Source organism: Nannobrachium achirus, assembly GCF_963921795.1.
Source record: "Nannobrachium achirus genome assembly, chromosome: 6".
NCBI lineage: Eukaryota > Metazoa > Chordata > Actinopteri > Myctophiformes > Myctophidae > Nannobrachium > Nannobrachium achirus.
The window spans coordinates 11,487,918-11,506,130 of record NC_137815.1 but is presented as its reverse complement, the minus strand read 5'-3'; the positions used below and the strand labels follow the sequence as shown (position 1 = coordinate 11,506,130).

General features: G+C 42.3%; 1 pseudogene across 1 annotated transcript in view; it reads right to left on the bottom strand.

The window, feature by feature from the left end:
- LOC308286813 (myosin heavy chain, fast skeletal muscle-like) overlaps positions 1-13,238 on the bottom strand; it is a 29,355-nt pseudogene extending 16,117 nt beyond the window's left edge. The window contains exons 1-13 of the transcript in view: positions 13,029-13,238; positions 7,250-7,393; positions 5,658-5,814; positions 5,534-5,561; positions 5,328-5,436; positions 5,127-5,219; positions 4,974-5,037; positions 4,794-4,892; positions 2,222-2,325; positions 1,969-2,107; positions 1,336-1,448; positions 895-1,044; positions 646-806 (exon numbers count right to left, since the gene is read on the bottom strand). The product of the transcript in view is annotated as a myosin heavy chain, fast skeletal muscle-like (transcript). The remainder of the gene's footprint in view (positions 1-645; positions 807-894; positions 1,045-1,335; positions 1,449-1,968; positions 2,108-2,221; positions 2,326-4,793; positions 4,893-4,973; positions 5,038-5,126; positions 5,220-5,327; positions 5,437-5,533; positions 5,562-5,657; positions 5,815-7,249; positions 7,394-13,028) is intronic.
- Between the last annotated feature and the right edge of the window lie 4,975 nt (positions 13,239-18,213).

Genomic DNA, 18,213 nt, shown 5'->3' with positions numbered 1-18,213 from the left:
TTTCTGACCAGGATTTGGGGAGTAAGAGGCTTCACCATCGTAAACACTGTTGCTGAGGGAGGCTACTTCCTGAAGAGATGGAAAGACACGCTGTGATTGGCCGGTAGTGTATCATGTGTGTATGATCCGCAATTTTGCCGCGAAATCCAGACAACGGCCAGGATCATAGAAAACATATTTACAGAAGGCTTTAGGGGCTGAAATTAACGGAGTGGGTGTTCTAAAACTTTAGCGATTTAATAGTTAGGACAACTTTAAGATTTGTTTTATAAAAAAAGTTACATAGTATAACTTTAACATCATGTTCATTAAACCACAAAATAATTGTCTACCTTCTCAATGAAGCTATATGTTACTCCGTAAACTTCAGCTGATAACAATAGTACACTACACTAATTTTGGGAAATTGCAAGTGTGGTTGCCGTTTCTGTATTTTCCCTTCAAAGGGGGTTATTTGTCAGAGCGACAAACCCATAACACCACAGTGTCAGGCGTGACAGACAGACAGAGATACATATGGACAAGCTGTGACCGTTCACATACTAAACTGCAACCTATGGTCGCAATAATGATACCTTCTCAATGAGCTCAATGCAGATAGCCAAGTCCAAGATAATACATGCAAATATAATAATAATTGTATACCTTCTCAATTAGCTCAATGCAGACAGCCAAGTCCATGCCGAAGTCAACGAGATCCCAGGGAATTCCCTCCTTCATGTACTCCTCTTGCTCCAGAACAAACATTGTGTGGTTGAAAAACTGTTGCAGTTTCTCATGATGCACAGTTGCTCCAGGGTGTTGAACTGTAAGTGTAAATATCATTAGCCTGTTAGTCCCTAACTTTGTGACAAAAAATAATGAGTATCCCACTTAAAACAAGTCAATTCTTACATCAAAGATTTCAAAACCAGCGATGTCCAGCACACCAATGTAGAAGTTTCTCTGAGCTGGTGTGCTCAGCTGCTCGTTGATCCTAATGACCATCCACAAGAACAGCTTCTCATAGATGGACTTGGCCAAGGCACCAACTGAGTTCATGACCTAAGGAAATAGGAACGTTATTTAGTAGCGGTATTGAAATACACAATTCAGAATGTAGAATTAAAGATTTAGCCACTCTTAATCCAGACCAATTTACAGTAAGCAAGGAAAACACAAGGTAATATATCATATCAAATCTAGTCTAAAGTAAATAATAACTAGTTTAATGACTATAGAGATACTACTACCGATTAATCCTGCAAAAATACATTAGAGTTCTTGTGCTGCGTTGAGAATGTAAGGTGCGTATGAAATCAGATATCATACATACAAAAATGTCAAGTTACTCACCTGTGGCACAGTTTGTCCCTTAGTGACGTACTCATTTCCCACTTTGACTCTGGGGTAGCAGTATGCCTTAAGCATATCTGCTGAGTTCAGGCCCAAAAGGTAGCAAATCTTGTCTGGGTTAGGGTTCACACATGTTCACACAATTTGCAATTTAGGTATTTATCAGACGCTTTAACAGTAAGCAAGGTAAACACAAGGTAATACGTCAATTGCAAAGAGATAGTAATCTAGAATAGTAGGTAAACCCAATAGCCATCCTTCTAACAGAGTCTCTGCAGCAGTGCTGTTGCAACTTCAATAGACTCAGCGGCTTGTGCAATTTGCATGGGAAGTTCACAGAGTATAGTAGCTAAATATGGACCCGGTCATCAAATTATTAGCTTAGGAATGCAACAAACTAAACTAAACAATCTCCATGAATTCAAGGAATATATTGGCCTCCTGTGTTAACTGTGCATAGCTGAATAGGATGGGGTAGGTCTACACAACTGTATTTATATCAGTTTTTATAGTGGTATAGAGACAGATCTTCTAGTGTAAAAGGGTTGAGAACCACTGGCTTAGTTCATTTAGAATATAACTAAATACAATCTTTGTGACAAAGCATTACAGCATTATTTTCATTCCTCTCACCCTCAGTGCCGTCTGGTTCTGCCTGTTCCTCGCGCTGCTTCTGTTTGAAGGTCAAGACACCATGGTGCATCACAGCGCCGGTGAACTTGTAGATGCTCTGTTTCTCATCGAGACTGAAGCCCAGGATGTCAATAGCGTCCTGATGTCAACGAGCAGAGATGTATTCAAGAGATTGACATTAAGCATTAGATCAACAAACATCCTTTAGAATTGTGTAGGCTACAACTCAACGGTAAACTAAATGTTTACTGACATCAGTAGCGTCGAGTTCCACTTTGTCATCGATGCTGGCCACAACGATCACACCCATGCTGATCAGGGGGAAGTCGTAGGGGTTGGAGGTGATCAGACACTGCTCTGAAAAGGGATTAAAAAAGGTGTGAACATGTGTTTTTTATTCATTCATTGATGTTCTCACTGCTAATCTTATAGGAAGAGGGGAAGTCCGCACACTGTTGTGCGACAATTTTATTGAGAAGATACAACGTTTCGACCCTGGTGGGTCGTCTCCTGATGAAGACGCACCGGGGTCAAAACGTTGTTTCTCCTCAATAAAATTGTCGCTGGAGCTACAGAACAGTGTGCGGACTTCCCTTCTTCCTATGGTGTGTATTTTTGGTTCAGCACCTGAAACATCTTTTGGAGATGTGCGTGCTTCCCTCTCTGCTCTCACTGCTATACTATATGAGATACTTTAATGGTTTCCTGTGGAAATAAGCTTAGTCTTTTCATGGATCTCCTTTTAGTAGACCTTGTACCAGTGAACTGTACCGTCATGAAACGGTACCTTTTCCTATGCAAACTTCTAATAAAGTCTTCAATCAATCAATCAATGCTAATCTCACTCAGTGGTATTGAGTTCACAAGCACTCCGCCCTAAATCACTTCTAGGCTCATTTTCCTACTTATATTGATCCAAAAAGACTGTCCATGGGGTCTATTAGGCACAAATGCCCATGTTGTCCAGTTTCCCCAGCAGAACCCTGCAGCTCTCATAGCATAGAGTGGAGCCTATAAGCCTATCGCTTTTACACTATTTGTTGTGGTTAAAAGTTTTTATTTTTCATGAATGTGTTACTAGTTGTCATTACAAACACATCCATGCCATCGTTGTCCCACAAAAGTCATGACACTCTGCTAAACAGATGTTATGCTTTTATGTGTTTTGCCAAGTCCCGGAAAAGACACACTGTGATTGGCCAATACAGTCACTTTGATTGGCAGTTGTGCCGAATGCTCACCCCAAAACATGATTTTTGCCATTGTGGTGGCTTGTGTGGTGCAATCAAGGCATGGATGTGTTTGTAATGACAACTAGTAACACAGTCATGAAAAAATAAATCACTTTTGACCGCAACAAATAGTGTAAAAGCGATAGGCTTATAAGCTCCACTCTATGCTATGAGAGCTGCTTGGTTCTGCAGGGGAAAATGGACAACAGGGGCATTTGTGCCTAATAGACCCCATGGACAGTCTTTTTGGATCAATATAAGTAGGAAATGAGCCTAGAAGTGATTTAGGGTGGAGTTGTCCTTTAACTTGTGAACTCAATTCCACAGCCATCTGGTCGGAGTCGGGTTATCTCACTGCATCAGCATCAGTAATTCCATTTAACAACTAGAAACAGCGCTCTCCGCCAAGTCAGGTAGGTTATTGTGGCCTCCTGGTGGCGCTACAATAGGCCAATGTGAAAAGGGTGCCATGTGTTCTTGGGCCTTTCATGGCATTCAGACGCTGCATGCATGATTTGAGGCATTTTGTTCCAAAAATGTGTTTAGCAAAAGTTGACCTGCTGGTGACGCTATAATAAGGCAATGTGAAAAGGGTGGCATTTGTTCCTTGGCCTAGTGGGAATGTGTGCGCAACATTCCACGCAAATCACAGGCTGCGTTCATGATTTGAGGCATTTTGTTCAAAACGGACCAATCCTGAAACCCAATGTTAGCCAATCAGGATAGAATATGAAATATCAGAAAAACACACACACACACACACACACACACACACACACACACACACACACACACACACACACACACACACAAATAGCTAATAGTTAGCTCACAACTTTCCACTTTTCTCTTTCACCTCAATCGCAGTAACATCCGTATACACCACTTGGCTAGGACTGATCACGTGGCACACGGAGTTCTTAACCGGAAGTGCGTCCGGCGGTCAAATATGTCCGACCGGAAACGTGCGCTGCGCCACAATAGTTCCGCCACAATAGTTCCGCCACAATAGTTCCCCCCCCCCCAATCTTTTTTTTTTTTTATGTATTTATTTATTTCTTTTTAATTCTTTTTTTTCTTTTTCTTTTTTTTTTTTTTAATTTTTTTTTCTTTTTTTTCTTTTCTTTTTTTTTTACTTTTAAAAAAAAAAAAAACTGAAGCGGGCGTGGACTCTAGATGTGAGCGGCCTGAAGGGCCGCGAACCTCTAGTAGGAAACAATCGTCCTTTTGGGAAGTGGGGATGTGTGTGCCAATTTCATGAAAACTGCACGCTGTGTTCATGATTTGAGGCATTTTGTTCATAACAGAGCAATCCTGCAAACTTTGGAAGCCAATCTTAGCCAAACGGGATGGAATATGGTAAATTGGACAGATTCACGTTGATCACATGACTGTAGAGATACTGTCTACCGATTTGCGTGATCTTTGGACAAAATTGGCACCGGGCCAACGGCGTCAGAGATTAGCTGCACAGACAGACAGACAGACAGACAGACAGACAGACAGGGTGCAACAGTCTCTCGACCATGCCTTTCGGCCTGGCGGAGACAATAATCTATAATAATAATAAACTATAATAGTAATTCCACTTACCAAGGATCTCAGGTTTGTGGTTGGTCATCATCTGGAAGAAGATGTGGTAGCCTCTCTCAGCAGGAAGCTGGTAGGTCACTCTGGACTTCTCCAGCAGATCTATATGGGTTGTACATAAGTCAAAATGTAATCCTCACATAAAGGGATATATCATTTACCATCTGTGAACTTCATACTTACATGTCTCAATATCAGCACTGGCCAGTTTACCGGTTCCGCCAAAATGGATTCTGATGAATTTACCCTGTTTGATAGAGCACACTTTGTTTCATCTCTCTACATTGTGGAATTGTTGCGGGTATTCTCATAAAATGACATTATTTTTAAACTTACAAAGTGAGAGGAGTCGTCATTCCTAATGGTCTTGGCATTACCATAGGCCTCCAGCAAGGGGTTGGCTGCAATAATCTGATCCTCCAGTGACCCCTATGGAATGTTTCAGACATCGCCCAGTTTTAACATTTGGTCAGAGTTTTTTTAAATTTTCAAAATGTTCAAAAACATTTATTTGTTAAAGTTAAAACCTGTATATACCTTGATTTTAGTGGCACCGCCACCTCCACCATCTCCACCAGAACTAGCTTTTGCAAAGTACTGGATGACACGCTTGATGTTCACAGTCTTTCCAGCACCGGATTCTCCACTGGTTATAAATGCATACATTCAGAGAAATGCAGTTAGTCAATTTGTGTACAATGTTCTTGTTTTTAATGCCTAGTTAGTAGATGACAGAAACTTACGTGATCAGGACAGACTGGTTCTCTTTGTCTGTAAAATGTAAATCAAACCTTTAGTCACAAATACGGCACAAGACCATTTATAGTTATGTATGTTTTACATTATCCTCACTAGGACAGTATGTACCCATCAGCATGAACTGATAGGCGTTGTCAGAGACGGAGAAGATGTGAGGTGGGGCCTCAATACGCTTCTTGCCTCTGTAGGCATTCACAACCTCCTGGTCGTACACTGGGAGCCACTTGTAGGGGTTCACAGTCGCACAGAACAAGCCAGAGTAGGTCTGAAGGAAGGGGAGAAGAGAAAGAACTTTAACTTGCTCACCCTTGTCTCCTCAAGGCTTTGCCTACTGTCTGCAACGCACTTCTCATCGGGGTCCCTAACATGAGCATCCAGAAGCTCCAGTACATTCAGAACTAGAAAGATAAAATTCTGGGAAATTGCGAATGTGGTTGCCTATTTATAGTCTGAGTAGCTAGAATGTCATGTGCTGCTATATAGGATCCTGATGATGAGAGAGAACATATCACAGCCATACTCCATTCTCTACACTAGCTTCCCATCTCCTTCAGGATGGAGTAGCCTTCAAGGATCTGCCTTCTTACCCATCAGTGGATCCACAGCAATACCCCCTCCTATCTAAAGAAACTCATTGGACCCCCTACTTCCACCCGCTCCCTTCCGCTCTGGAAATGCAAACTCACTCAAAGGCAAAAAGACTGATCTCTGCTGGGATTAATGTTACGAGTTAGAAGAGGCATCAACTAAATGAGCAAGTTAACTTTTGTCAAAAAAAAAAACTAAAAGTTTGTTGTTTACATACTGTAGTTTTCTCTATGGGTTTCACTTGATGATATAAATTGTACTGTGTATTTTTCTCTTTCCTATCGACAGGTGCAACCATGAACTGTTCTCAGCATGTAGAAAATAGGGCATTAGCGAAAAAGTCAACAAGTCGACTGAGTCGACTTCATTAAAAAAGTCGACTCCCACCAGAGAAAGTCGAAGTTCTATCATCTATCATTATTTTTGCTCCATGTGTGCGTCTGTACATCATTCAAACAGTAGGATTGCTTATTGTCAAGGACGGAATGATCCAATATTACAGTGCTACATTACATTTGGTATAACATGGTTCTATTGTGAAAATAGCAGATCTACATGCTCACAACGCCTCGCAATGCGAGGCGTTTTGAGCATGTCTATTTTCACAATTTCTGCCTCTATCCACGAGTTTCCAACGCCCCATAGTGCATTGCGCAGACGTCTGCACCGAGCTTCCGGCGCCGATTTACAAGCTCACAACGGGTTGCATCTGCGACGCGACGTGAGCTTGTATGTCTGCTGTTAAACCCGGAAGTTTGTTCCCGATAGTCTCCAGTAAACTCCCGCGGAAACATGTGTATATATCTGACAATTTGGACAATGTTTAATTAGTCATTTTAGAGGTATTAAAAAGTCCTTAAATTGGCACTTTAGAAATGTGAAGATAGCCTCTACTGTATGTCTATATACTTAAACAATGTTGGTTTGTTTACAGTTGAGTGAGAAAACAATGTTGCACATTAAGTTAATCGTCTTTCGTCTGGGCCCCCCCCCCAAAATAATTGATGTGACGACGTCATCAAAGGGTAAAGTCGACTTCAACTCGACTTTTTACTGAGTCGAGTCGACCCGCAAAAATCACAAGTCGTCAATGCCCTAGTAGGAAACCTTGCGTAGATCATCCATGCTGCATAACGCTCTTTGAGGTTATACAGGACGGTGGCTTCAGTGAGGTGGGTCATCATGGCCATGTCCTCGATCTTGTCATACTTGGGAGGGTTCATGGGGGTGACGTCAGCCTCAGGCACAGTTCTTTCCTAGAAAAATAATAATAATAATCGTGATTAGGGCCTGCATCAGTGGTGGAAAAAGTACTACATTTTTTTTACGTGAATGAAAGTATCATTACTGCAATGTAGAAGTACTCCGTTACAAGTAAAAATCCAGAATTCAAAATGTACTTGAGTAAAAGTACGAAAATATTGGCAAAAAAATGTACTTAAAGTACCAAAAGTAAAAGTACAAAATGTTTGAAAATAGCTGATCTACAAGCTCACAACGCGTCACAACGTAGATCGGCAATTTCTCAAATGCCCATGGGCATAAAATAGGGCTAAAGTGGTTAATGTAATGATTCATATAATATTATAATTTATATCCGCAAGTAACTAAAGTAACTAAAGTAACTAAAGTTTTCAAATAAATGTAGTGGAGTAAAAGTAACATTTTCTGGATCTAGAATGTAGTGGAGTAGAAGTAAAAGTACTGCTAATTGGAAGTACCTCAAAACCGTACTTACTGTAAGTAAAAGTACTTAGTTACTTTACACCACTGTGTAAAGTACACCACAAATATTAAGTAAGCAAGAGGCGAACATTGTGAAAATAGCCGATCTACATGCTCACAACGCCTCGCGTTGCGAGGCGTTGTGAGCATGTAGATCTGCTATTTTCACAATATTTATCTGCGGAACTGAGTTACATTAAATGTAATAGCCTACCTACAATTCCAAGTGCTTGTCAGGGGTCAGGGTACTAAAGTATCGTTAGATTTTCAATAGGAATTCAATTTTAAAAAATCATTTTTCTCTCAATTTTCTAATTTTCTAGCTCCCCATAAAATCAAATATTGGTTCATTTTTCCAATTTTCTAGCTTGCAAAAAAATCAGGAAAATGCTTCAATTTTTTAAATGTGTGATTCATATTTGTCATTATTTGATTTGGAACCGACAAAGGAAAAACATCTTTAAAAAAGGTATTTTTCATTTTTTTACCACATTACGAATATCAAAAAATGGACCAATTTTTCAAATTTTCTAGCTTGCAAAAAAATCAGGAAAATGCTTCAATTTTTTAAATGTGTGATTCGTCTTTGTCATTATTTGATTTGGAACCGACAAAGGAAAAACATCTTGAAAAAGGTATTTCTTAATTTCTTACCCCATTACAACAATCAAAAAATGGGCCCATTTTTCCAATTTTCTAGCCCACAAAAAAATCAGGAAAATGCTTAAAATTTGCTCAATTTTTTGAATGTGTGATTCATATTTTGGCATTATTTGATTTGGAACCGACAAACAAAAAATAGGCCCATTATTCAATTTTCAAGTCCAGGAAAGAAATCGTCATCATGAATGTCACGTGACCACGTGTCAAGTCACATGGTACACAACTTCAAAATAAAAGCTGTAGGCTAGTCTAACATCCAAGTAATAGGATCAACATGCAGGCAGGCAGGGGGTCCATGGCTGGTTCCCAAAGTGTGGTTTGCGGACCCCCAGGGTTTCTATGGCTGGTTCACAACAGCCTGGTACACGTACAGCCATGGCTGGTTCCCAAAGTGTGGTTCGGGGACCTCTTGAGGTCCATGACGGATTTCCAAGGGGGTCCATGGCTGGTTAGCAATAAATGTGGTTCGGGGACCTCTGGGGGTCCCTGAGGGGTTTCCAAAGGGGTCCATGGCTGGTTAGCAATAAGTGTAATTGCGACCGTAGGTCGCTACTTACTATCACAGCCTGCACAAACTGTCCGTCTGTCTGTCTGTCTGTCTGTCCCTCTGTCTGTCACACCTCACACGTCACACTATTGCCCTGCTCATATCTCCGCAACCGTTGGCCCGATCCATGCCAAATTTTGCACACACGCTCCTTGCCTGCCAAACTACAACCCCCGGAAACTAGGACCCCCGGACCTCCAGGGACCCCCAGGTCCCTGGGGGACCCCCAGATGTAAAAAATGACCAAATATGCAAAAATGACCAAATGACCACCCCAACGGGGCTGCTCACGGGGAATTCCCGGGGACCACCGACTCCTGCTGCTCCAGAACGGATGCCAAAGTGGTGGCGCCCCCAGTGGAGGACCCCCTCCACTGCAGCTCACATAAAATGCCGTAACTCGGGCTAGGAGCGTCCGGGAGAGCCGGGGCCGGTACCTATTCGTCCGCCAAGGCAACGCGGAGACCCCACCCCTCATTTCTCACATGGCCCTCTTCTAGCGTCACCATGAGGCCGATTCTTGCAAAACACATTTTTGGACACTGCTCCTACAGATTTTGCCCTAAAATCACGCACATCGGTACACAGTATGTCTACACATTGCCCACACAACTAGGAACCAATGGCAGTTACAGCCCTCTTTGTGTATACATGTGACCTACGGTCGCTTATCTCCCGATTAGGGAGTCTTACTGGTAGTGTAATAGGTGAAATAGTGTAATAGTGCATTACTTGTAATATTGAAATAGCATAAATGTTATTGCGACCGTTAGGTCGCAGTTACTATCAAAACCTCGACCAGCTGTGAGTCCGTCCGTCCGTCCGTCCGTCCGTCCGTCAGTCAGTCAGTCTGTCTGTCTGTCTGTCACACGTCACACTTTTGCCCTGCTCATATCTCCGCAACCGTTGCCCAGATCCATGCCAAATTTTGCACACATACTCCTTGCCTGCCAAACCACAACCGCTTCTTGCAAAACACATTTTTTGACACTGCTCCTACAAATTTTGCCCTAAAATCACGCAAAGCGGTACACAGTATGTCTACACTGTCCAAGATAGCGCCACCATCAGGGCGATTTTTCAAACACATTTTTGGACTCTGCTTTTACAGATTTTGCCGTAAAATCACGCAAAGCGTGATTTTAGGATGCCCTGATGGTGGCGCTATCTCGGACAGATCCATGCTGATGACATGAGTGTAGACATAATGTGTACCGCTTTACGTGATTTTAGGGCAGAATTTGTAGGAGCAGTGTCCAAAAAATTATGTGTTTTGCAAGAACTCATGGTGGCGCTAGAAGAGGGAGAAATGGGGTAGTGGTTTGGCAGCCAAAACCACTATGAGAAGGGCAAAAGTGTGACTGAAAGTCTGACTGACAGACTGACTGACAGACTGACAGCTGGTGGAGGTTTTGATAAGAATGCACTATTACACTATTTCACCTATTACACTACCAGTAAGACTCCCTAATCGGGAGATAAGCGACCGTTGGTCGCTTATCTCCACAAAAAGGCCAAAAGTTTGTTTTACCAAAATCGTCCTGATGGTGGCGCTGGATGGGACAGATGCGTTTTGATTACATGACTGTAGAGATACTGTGCGATTTGTGTGATTTTAGGGCAAAATCTGTAGGAGCAGTGTCCAAAAATGTGTTTAAAAAAATCGGCCTGAAGGTGGCGCTAAATGGGACAGATCCATGTTGATGAGATGAGTGTAGACATACTGTGTACCGATTTGCGTGATTTTAGGGCAAAATATGTAGGAGCAGTGTCTCTGTGTAGCGATTTGCGTGATTTTAGGGCAAAATCTGTAGGAGCAGTGTCCAAAAATGTGTTTTAAAAAATCGGCCTGAAGGTGGCGCTATATGGGACAGATCCATGTTGATGAGATGAGTGTAGACATACTGTGTAGCGATTTGCGTGATTTTAGGGCAAAGATTGTAGGAGCAGTGTCCAAAAATGTGTTTTAAAAAATCGGCCTGAAGGTGGCGCTATATGGGACAGATCCAAGTTGATGACATGAGTGTAGACATACTGTGTACCGATTTGTGTGATTTTAGGGCAAAAATTTTAGGAGCAGTGTCCAAAAATGTGTTTTGCAGAATCGGCCTCATGGTGGCGCTAGAAGAGGGCCATATGAGAAATGAGAGGTGGGGTCTCCGCGCCGCCGAGGCGGACGAATAGGTACCGGCCCCGGCTCTCCCGGTCGCTCCTAGCCCGAGTTAAGGCATTTTATGTGAGCTGCAGTGGAGGGGGTCCTCCACTGGGGGCGCCACCACTTTTGCATCCGTTCTGGAGCACCAGGAGTCGGTGGTCCCCGGGAATTCCCCGTGAGCAGCCCCGTTGGGGTGGTCTTTTTTGCACATTTGGTCATTTTTTACACCTGGGGGTCCCCCAGGGACCTGGGGGTCCCTGGAGCTCCGGGGGTCCTTCGAGGTTGTAGTTTGGCAGGCAAGGAGTTTGTATGGAAATTTTGGCATGGATCGGGGCAACGGTGGCGGAGATATGAGTAGGGGGAAAGTGTGACGTGTGACGAGTGACGTGACGGAGGGAAGGACAGGCTGACGGCTGGTGGAGGTTTGGATAGTAGAGAGTGTAAAAGTAACTGCGACCTACTACGGTCGCAATTAAACACACTTATTGCTAACCAGCCATGGACCCCCTTGGAAACCCCTCAGGGACCCCCAGAGGTCCCCGAACCACACTTTGAGAACCAGCCATGGACCCCCTTGGAAATCCGTCATGGACCTCCAGAGGTCCCCGAACCACACTTTGGGAACCAGCCATGGCTGTACGTGTACCAGGCTGTTGTGAACCAGCCATAGAAACCCTGGGGGTCCCCAAACCACACTTTGGGAACCAGCCATGGACCCCCTTGTAAACCCCTCATGGACCCCCTGCCTGCCTGCATGTTGATCCTATTACTTGGATGTTAGACTAGCCTACAGCTTTTATTTTGAAGTTGTGTACCATGTGACTTGACACGTGGTCACGTGACATTCATGATGACGATTTCTTTCCTGGACTTGAAAATTGAATAATGGGCCTATTTTTTGTTTTTCGGTTCCAAATCAAATAATGCCAAAATATGAATCACACATTCAAAAAATTGAGCAAATTTTAAGCATTTTCCTGATTTTTTTGTGGGCTAGAAAATTGGAAAAATGGGCCCATTTTTTGATTGTTGTAATGGGGTAAGAAATTAAGAAATACCTTTTTAAAGATGTTTTTCCTTTGTCGGTTCCAAATCAAATAATGACAAAGACGAATCACACATTTAAAAAATTGAAGCATTTTCCTGATTTTTTTGCAAGCTAGAAAATTTGAAAAATTGGTCCATTTTTTGATATTCGTAATGTGGTAAAAAATGAAAAATACCTTTTTTAAAGATGCTTTTCCTTGGTCGGTTCCAAATCAAATAATGACAAATATGAATCACACATTTAAAAAATTGAAGCATTTTCCTGATTTTTTTGCAAGCTAGAAAATTGGAAAAATGAACCAATATTTGATTTTATGGGGAGCTAGAAAATTAGAAAATTGAGAGAAAAATGATTTTTTTAAATTGAATTCCTATTGAAAATCTAACGATACTTTAGTACCCTGACCGTCAGGGTGGGGCTCCCCAGTTCAAATATGTTTATTTTGGGGGTCAAGGCCTAAAATGGTTTGAGAACCCCTGGTATAGAGCATTAACAACTCAAGACTTCGATCTAGCCAAGCTTTATAAACTATATATTTTTTAAAGAGAAAACAACACAAAAAATTGAAAAAAGCTAATATTCGACTTCGGTGAACAACGTCGAATAGTGACTTTGATATTCGAATATTCGAATTTCGAATATTTGGTGAATGCCCTAGTTTGAACAGAGCCGAACCGATTTAAACTGGGCTCTAAAAGTGGAGTATACATCAGCCCTTACAGTGGTACTTGATTTTAGATAAACCTTTCCTACCTCCTTCTTGTCCCCAAGCAGTTCCACGGTGACTTTGCCACCGTCCTTCTTTAGGATTTTACACTTGAGGTACAGCTCGGCTTTGTTGGCCAAATATGCTGCCGTTTTGGCATCAAAGGGCGCACTTTGAGACTCCATTCTCTCCTTCTCTGGCTTACGGAGATAAATAGCGGCCTTGCCGTACTGCTTCATCTCTTCGGCCGTACTCATGGTGGCGGCTTTCTGTAGACGGACAGAGAGATGGTGTTAATTATATTAATGTGTTAACCCATTTAGGCCTAGAATTATTGAATGCTTTAACCAGTGAAAAATAGCAGATATACAAGCTCACAGCGTGGCACTCGGTGAACAGACTAACTGAGCTCCAGTTAAGTGAAAAGGACCTTTTCTTTGACGATGGCTGGCCAGATTGCTGACATAGAAACATTTTTTTTTTTTTTCAAAAAACCTTCTAATTTTCACAATTTTTCAAAAATAGCAGATCTACAAGCTCGCAGCGCGGCACGCGCTGTGAGCTTGTATATCTGCTATTGTTTTAATAGTTAAAGCATACAATAATGATACACAATAATGTGCACCCACCCGTTCTGATTAATACTTTATTATGTAGGCGGACAAATAGATGGTGTTGATGCCATTGCTGACTTGAGATCTGAGTGGATCATTGTAGGACTATTCTTATGGTTATAGCTAATTGTAGATTTATTAGGAAAATTATGAACACTCACTTTTCTCCTCTACCAATAGCGGTGGAATCTTGTGTGCGACCCTTTAGCGTGGAGAAAACACATCATTTTGAGGACATTAACAGGAGCTGAATGATTCAATACATTTCATAATCATGGATTACATTGGATTATATGAATCCTAATGTTCATTCTTGCCACACAACACTTTCCAACAGAGACATTTTAACAGTTCTCATCAGTTCCACACCTGAAAAGAGTGATTTCAATATTATTGACATGCAATGAAATTAAATTTAACTCGCCCATTATGTTTTATTCCTCTGTTTGTTTGTTTGTTTGTTTGTTTGTTTGTTTGTTATTGGCTTATGCTTAATTTCACCAAATTATCTTGAGTCATTACAGCCATGCTCCTTGATTTTTTTTTATTATTTTTTTTCAAAGCAATGCTAGATTTCTTTCTCACACTTGTATTCCATTGTATGAATTAAGGTTACATTCAGAGGTGGGCAGACTAGTCAAACTGTAAAATAAAACAAATAGATAAATAAATGGTGTTACTTTAAACTAATAATAATAACTCTATAGATGTAAAAGTACTCTTCCAAATAATTAATTGATTAAGAGTAGGAAAGTATCAGGTGAAACAAGCTACGGTAATTATTATTTAAATAATCATAACATAATTGACACGTCTAAATACAAAATGAAAGATCAAAATGTAATTCCAATCTGGTTTCAACCATATCACTATAAACAAAATAACTATAAATCTGTTCAACTATATAACATTAATCATTCTGTCCACTTAACATTCACTGTCTGTAATAATGTCTGCAGCTATGTGGCACTATGTAGAGGAGTCATGTTAGAAATGAATAACACGACTAATAGATTTATACGACTATGAAAAGATGACACCAGGAAAACATAGCTGACATCTCTAAAGCATTTATACGACTATGAAGCCATAAAAATATCACAGATGAAGTCTCACTCACCGACCAAATGGAACTCTGAGGATCTCTGCAATGGGTCCCTGACAACCATCTCAGCATGCCTTATATTAGGTGTTCATTGCATGCTATGCAGAAAGTAAAAGTAGTAGCTGCCTTTCAAGGCCCTTTCATTCCTGTTGACATGATATATACTTATTAATAAACACTCACATGATACTTGGTAGTCTTGGCTATTAGTACATGAGCCAGACCACCAATGACAATCGAACAGATGGACCATTTCTAGTTGCTATTTTCTTCTTCCTATATATGTCCACATTATTTATTGGCATGATAGCCCTTGCAGACTGGCAGCTTAGTGATGGTTATCATGCGTTGAATAATTGCACCCCTAATAGCAGAAACCCGAGGACTGTGTATAGCACATGTTTGGTGTTATGAGGCTTGTTGACTCCTTGTGGACTACTCAGGTTGCCTAAATCAATTCAATATGTTCTTAAGATATTGGAGAACTGAAATAATAGTATTATTGTTTGCCAAAATAAAATCTGAAGCTGTAATAACCTTATTTTCTTTATTCTGCATAGGCGAAAATCACAAAATACAAGTTTTTGTTGTGTATCTATTCACATTAGAGTAGCTAGGTGATAAGTACATTCTTTTAGACACCAGATTCAAAATCTCACAAATCTTTTCTTTCTTCAGGTACCAGACTTGTGACTGTAGCCCTTATAGTTTTGGATATATGCTCATTTTCATTATGCTAGGCTTGATCTGTGCCACTAGATGGAGCCAACCCCTCTGTGTTCCCACTGGCAGCTTTCTGGATGTCTTACCTCGATCTGGCTGAGATCATGCTGGGCTTGCTTCGTGCCACAAGAGAGGGGGATTGGATGCTCCACCTAGCATCAATCCATGCTATGATCCCATGGTGCTTTGGCTATGACAAGCTAAATTATGCACGTTTCCTTCCATACTACTATGCCACAATGACACGTCTGCCTATTGATCACCCAGAGGTGCACCAGCAGTTCATGCAGGGTGGCTTCAGTGTCCAGCTTGGTAGCCAGAATCCTTTTGGCCGGATCCCTGTGGATCAAACCATTGAGGAAACAGTCAACCGAGATACCCAGACAGCAGGAGGCACAAAAGGCTTCAGCCTGAAACGGGCTGCTGTGGAGAGGTACTACCTGACCTCTGAGTACCGCAGCATGTTCCTCAAGAAGCTCAGAGCAATGACAGGACGTGGACAGTCCCACCTCAGCCATCCAGACCTGCAGACAACCAGAATCGCCAGAGATGAAGCAGATGTACAGTCCGTTGTGAAGCTTCTTGAAGATGACTGGATAAACCCTTTTGATCCAAATGAAAGCGAGTTTGTCAGCATTTCAACAGGTACCTTTCCCCCTCCAGATGTAGCAAGGGACCTTCTTGATGCCCACAAAATAGGCACAGAAGCATATGAGACCTTCAAGCAGGATCGGCTAGAAGCCCAAAGCCCAAAGACCCAGTTCCATGACAAGATGACAAAGAAGAAACTGAAGACGTTTTCTGATATCCGAAAGAAGGCTTCTACAAGCAACCCAAACAAGGTGGTGTTGCAGGCTGACAGAAAGCTCTTTGGCCACATGGTCCTAGCAGCAGAGAGCCGCCATCTCCAGATGAGTGAGGTCCTTTCCCATCCACTCGGGCCACTGCCATGGGCGCTTGCCAATGGAGACGGGACACTGAGGAAAACTAGCAAAGCCACTCTGGCCAGGGAGCTGGAGAAGCAAGTCCTACCAGCAGAGACCATCCCTGAGCCATCTGCTACCATCATCAATGGAATGAGTCTGGTTCAGAAGATGAAGGGCAATGAGCAGACCTTCGCTCAACTTGCAGACTCTGTCCTGACTCAAATCCTATACGAAGGAGCCAAAAGCCAAAGGATTGATGTGGTCTTCGATGTATATCGGGAGGACTCTATCAAGAACGCAGAGAGAGAGAATCGGGGGTGCAGCACAGGAATACAGTTCAGAAACATTGCACCAGGTCACCGGATACCGCAGTGGAGAAAGTTTCTCAGCAGCTCAGCCAATAAGACCAACCTCATTAGGTTCTTGGTGGCTGAGTTGAAGACACCAAAGCTGAGGCACAAGCTGCAAGACAAGCAGCTGTACGTCACCAGTGAGGCAAGCTGTTTGCTGATCACCAAGAATCAGTGGGAAGAGGTTGCAGGCCTGCAGTCGAACCAGGAAGAGGCTGACACAAGAATCATTCTGCATGCAGCCCATGCAGCAGAGGAAGGCTACAGTGCTGTTGTAGTAGCAGCTGAGGATACTGACGTGCTGTTGCTCTGCCTGGCATTCTCTGCTAATGTCTCCTGTCCCATCTTCCAGAAATGTGGAACAAAGAACCGAGTGAGGTATCTTGATATCACCAAGCTACGCCAGGGGCTGGGAGAAGGGGTCTGCAATGCTCTGATTGGCGTGCATGCATACACCGGCTGTGATACTGTGAGTGCCTTTGCAGGCTGTGGGAAGCTTCGAGCTTTGAAGCTTCTCACAAAATCAGTGCACTTCCAAGAAGTGTTCCTTGAGCTGGGACAGTCCTGGGAGTTATCCACTGACCTGTTCAAGAGGCTGCAAGCTTTCACCTGCAAACTCTACTCAGCAACCGCGACTACAGAGGACATCAACACAGCCCGCTACCAGCTTTTCTGCGCGCGGCGTGGGGAGCTTGAATCTAGCCAGCTACCACCATGTGAGGACTGCCTCTTCATGCATGCTATGCGTGCCAACTACCAGGCTGGCATCTGGAGAGGAAGTCTCCAGCAACATCCTCAAGTTCCAAGCCCAGTTAAGCATGGATGGGCCTGAGATGATGCAGGTCAGCTCACTGTGGAATGGATGCGGGGATCTCCAGCACCTGAGGCAGTGCTACAGCTGCTGTCCTGTAAATGCAGTCGTAAATGCAAACTCCCGGAGTGCCAGTGCATGAGCAATGGCTTGAAATGTACCAACATGTGCAAGTTGCAAACATGTGACAACCAACCCCAAGAGGAGGACCATGACTGGTTGATCACCGATGCAGACCTGACCGACTCGGAAAGTGAGGACTGAGCAGGGGCTGAACCCTAATGCTTGAAATACTGTACACTACTAGTGTGCTGCTTCACATTCTTTGTCAGATTATAAGGATGTTAATCTTTAGTGTTCTTGTTCTTTGTTCTGATTATTAAATGTGCAAGACTTTTTTCGTGAGTATGTTGTCATTTTCATCCAATTCGAAAACATGTGCATCGCATAGTTATTACGATCTGATTGTTGTATGGACATTCTGGCTAGAACAACATGCATATCTTCAAATGAGTGTATCTAAAGAAATATAAGGGATATAATGCAGAAGTCTGGCACCTAATGAAAGTTGAGACTTGTGGGATTTAGAATCTGGTGTCTAAAAGAATGTCAATATTACCTAGTTTTTCTGATGTGAATAAATACATAGAAGACATTTTTAATTCTTATTTCCACCTATGCATAATTGTATGAAAATGGGTTA